This window comes from Atta colombica, unplaced genomic scaffold (genome assembly GCF_001594045.1).
Source record: "Atta colombica isolate Treedump-2 unplaced genomic scaffold, Acol1.0 scaffold233, whole genome shotgun sequence".
NCBI lineage: Eukaryota > Metazoa > Arthropoda > Insecta > Hymenoptera > Formicidae > Atta > Atta colombica.
The window spans coordinates 848,625-853,564 of NW_017259331.1; positions in this window are offsets into that span (position 1 = coordinate 848,625).

The window sequence follows — 4,940 nt, forward strand, 5'->3', positions numbered from 1 at the left end:
TACATAAAGTAACATCAAGAATCTACGTCTCTTTAAGACAGACTTCAATGTATGGCGTTTTGTGAATTTATCACGAGTTTAACAGAAGATTGGATTCAATCCGTTTCGTATGATCGTTCTGCATTTATGTATATATCACGGAATATAGAACAATCTTTAACAGATACTACAATCTTTAAAAGAGTTAGTGCTAAAACATTAAAATGAATTCAATTAACTAAACCAAATTGTCGGGTGCATTATAAATGATAATGAAAAATAAAAATTCTATCACGTGCTATAATCACTGCCTTGTCTCACATAATCGCGTATACAAACTATAAGCTTAGAGCTATCTGGAAGAAATACTATTGTACACATTGCCAAAGAAGGCGTCACTGTTTTTTCAAGGCACAATTGATTTTTTCATCGGAACTTATAAAAATGTCCGAAGAAATGGAAATAGATAAAGTCAGTGTTTTTTACTCAATCCTTTAAAACCCTTGATATAAAAAAAAAGATGGTTATACATTTGTACATTCTAACGTCTTCTTTTTTCATATAACGATTTATTCGTATCTCAGGTAAAAACGCTGTGTTGCGCTAAAATGTACGATGGATAGATGGATCGTAGAAATATTAATTTCCTCTTCGTAGTTTTTTACTGTCGTTAATTTAGGCACGATAATTGAGATCTATTTAACTTAAATCACGAATGTTGGAAAATTGCATTTATTGAGCAAACTGAATGAACAATGATCACGATTTGATAAATCATGCAATTTATCGTACACCATTGAACACGATCTTTGCACGATCTTAAATAGCTCTCATCTTTCAAATTATGTTATCAATTGTTATTAATGTAAAATCAATGTCCATTTGCGAAGAACGTAGAATGTATATAGCCCTATGATTTTAGGATTTGTAGGTTGCGTATCCCTAATTATGAGATACGGTGTGATCTCTAAAATTATGAATAATACTCCTGGCATTGTAAAGTCTTCCAGTGTTTTATGTTACGTACATTTGTAGAATTTAAGTTGAGATTTTTAGCTACGTCTAATGATGGATTGATAATAATATGTTAATTGATTGAGTGTATCTTCGCTATATATGTAAGGACTGAGTCATCCTTTCGATCGTCATTGCGAACACAAGCGGACAAGTAGCAGGAACTGGGACCAGGACCAAGGGAATTAATGTGCAGCTTGTAACACACTGAGAAGAGCATGCTCGCAATAATAGCAACAGCAAAAACAAAAGTAACTGCAACAATAAATAGTAAACTTTAAATAACGATAACAATAATAAGATTAACAATGTATCGCTAATGATTATGTTGATTATTGATGATACTAATATTAATAACTGATAATATGATATTAATAGAAAGAAGAAGAATAATAATGAGACTAATAAATGTGTAATTTAATAGTATTTAGCAGCAGCAGCAGCAGCGACAGTAACAATAGTAGTATATTAATTAATAGTAGATAGTAGCTTTAACGACTACAATAATAATAATAATAGATGTGCTTCTCGAAATAAAGAAGAGAAATCATCAGCAAAAAAAATTATTAATAAAAAGATGGAGATCTCATCGCGCGTTGTGCATACTCACTATCTCTAAGTCAAAATGATCCAACAGAGAGATTCGTCCGAAGTAGACTGGATGTACATTAGAGTTTTATTTTTCGATAGTGGCTCTCGATAGCAAACACTGTTCATAGTTAAAACCGAGAATAGCTTTTAATAGCTAGGATCTACTCGAAACTATTAGAAGGAATTGCAAGAAAGTAACTCTTGATATATCTCTATGCTATAGATATAAAAATTTATACATATACATACACACACACACACATACACAACACACACACACACACACACACACACACACACACACACAAAGAAAACGATAAAGAAATGTTCAGTAAAACTTTCAATGAACATTTGCTTTCGAAGGCCGCTGTGTTCTCGCGTATCATCTATCGCACAAAGTTTTTGTTTTGCGTGTATGACTGATGAATAGCTTAATTAGTAATTAATACGAAAAGGATTTGAACAGTGATCTCGAACAGGTTATCAAAAATTATCTCGATTTACGATTTTGAATAAAAATTGCTGTATAAAATATTTTTTATTTAAAAGAATGAGTCCTTTTGGTGTTAATTTGACACGAACGCGCATATACATATACACACTCGTATAAATATGCAAACGTAGCTCCAAAAGACGAACAATACTTTGTATACTTGATAGATAATCGGTGTACATAGATCATCGATATGTAAAGGCGTGAAAAATTAGCCGTAAAAAAATAGAGACGTTGATAAAAAACAATGAATCATACGAAATCATATTTATGTCTTGTTAATTTTATCGAATACGTGATGTATATACGTGTATAAGACATAGTGTGCCAGAGGCATGCATGTTGGAGGTGGACGAATTAAAGTTTTAAGGGATACAGTCGTTTTGTTAACGCTGAAAAATGTGAAAGCGGATATGTACTAAGCATTTAGAACATCGGACAATGCTCGCATTTTGAGACTGTCAAGATATTCTATAAAATCAACTCATATCTATAAATTATAACCGTTAGTCCACGATCTTTATTGGCATCTCGCATTAATTATACTCGTTTCCAATTGTATACGTTAAAGATGTGTTTAATAACTGCATACATGAACGAGATGAATAATGCATTTCACGTATGTTTTAAACTTTACCAATGTTAAAGAATAACTTTTTCTGTCTGTCCGCGTTTATCAGAGCCGGATATTAATTTCTAAATATCCCAACGAAACTATATAAATGCGTTTTAGTATTTAAAAGAATGATATGTATAGTAAATGCTGAATTAAAATCTGAAATTTAAGTTTCTTGTACTGTAGATCTCGACTTCTCGTGGTATTGTGTGCGTAGAGTATCATCATATTCTCAGGCGACTGTTCTCAGAAAAAACTTTACCGTTTAAGAAATATTAGAAGAGAGAGATAAACTTTTATACATGCGAGATGTTCTCGCGAATGCCATTATATGCATATTACGTGTATATTCAATCAAAGTAACCTTTTCCCTTTGCGTCCCACGAGATTGCGTGTGTTTATTAGTAGTAATTGTGCTAATGCAGTAGTAAAGTAAAAGACATTAGCCGCGATAGCGGCTATGAGCGGAATAGAATCGAAAATTGTATCGTAATTGTCATATAAGTCAGTAATTAATTGGCAAAGGTATAGAGATTGCAAGTAGAAATTATTTTTTCGCAAATAATTAATTTAGCAATGGTTTTTCTATTAAAATGTCGCTAGAATTCTATTAAATCTTTTTTTAAACATTCATTTCAATTTGCGATAATTAAAAGAATTTGATTAAATACTTGCGATTAAATTCTTTAGCAGCAGGTCTCAGATTAGAATTATGTTAACGAATAAGAAAAGCAACAATTATTGAAATTATTGTTTCTAGAATGCAATTATTATTGAAATTAGGTTGGAAAACGTACTTTTTATGGAGAAACGCCTTATCGTTGCTTGTCTTTTATTTTAATACGACAAAGCGCGAAAAACTTCATCCATGTCAAAGTACCGGATCAAAATAATTGTACTCACAAGTGCGAGCACGAGACGAATATTATTTTATAAATGTTACATTATTAACTATATTCTCTCTCTCTCTCTCTCTCTCTCTCTCTCTCTCTCTCTCCTAGACCTCTCTGGTAATGGATATACTGTCGTTCTCGAATGGGACTGATCGAGAGGATATATTATATTATTAATTGATTAATTATTAGAGTGTGTCTCGTGTGGCTTGATAGGTCGCGTCGAGGCTTTCCTCGAGATTGTAAATAGTATAATTATTTAATACCGCTTATGTATACATACGAATCTAGACTTAAATGAAACTGTGATTTTTTTTTTTTACGTTATTAGGCGTTTTTATATCCGATTGCCGATTTATTTACTATCTTTTCTGAACAGTCTATCGCTGATATAATTAAGGCTTTCACAAGCTTATTAAAGTTTATTTGTGTTATATATACATTGTTGGTGAGCAGCTTAAATATTACTCCTTAAAAATCAAGTTTGAAGATAATGTATTCAAATTATTATATAATATGAGCGCTTTTTCATCAGAAAAACAAGATAAAATAAAATAAGAACCAGCCAACAATTATTATTGAAAATTTACTAAATTTTTCGAAATGAAATTTGATGTTTTAATATAATAATTATTAATATATAATTATTGCTATGCAATAACGTAAGATAATATTAGAACTTTTTAATGACTTTAATATATAAAGGATTAACAGATGAGAAAGTGTTCAAAGTTACTGACCAACAATATATATTTCTTATGTCCTTGTGTATTTTTTTGTTTGTGCGCCAAGTTTTAGCGCTAGCTTTAAATCTCATTACAGTGTAAATATCTATTAGATAACTCTTTCTTCTGTGTTTTTCTAAAGGATATTAGTATCGAAGTTCTGTTTAAGATCTTCCAATAGCATTCATAAATCCCACATAGAATTGCATCAAATATAAAGGTGAACAATTCAATAAATCATGCTCTCTTTGACGATCATACTTATATGCAATTCGTGTACAATTTGTAAATTGCGTACTCATCACGAGCTATCTCGCGTGAAAATATTTGGACAGATTTTGCAAATAGTTTGCAAAAAATTTATTGTATTCTTAATTGATATATTCTGCCGCGATCACTGAGCGTTAGGACATAGACCAATTGTATTTATTTTAAGCTATATCCTGTATACTGAGATATATCAGCATGGTACCTGTCGATATTGATTGAGTTTACATTGATGATCACGAAGTAGCGGGCGATTTCATTAATGTACAGAATTCTAGTGAGTTTTTCAAACGCATTTGTCGCGGACGAAAGAGCGTTTCGGGCTGTAAAACTAGCGTTTTAATAATTTAAGATATATATAT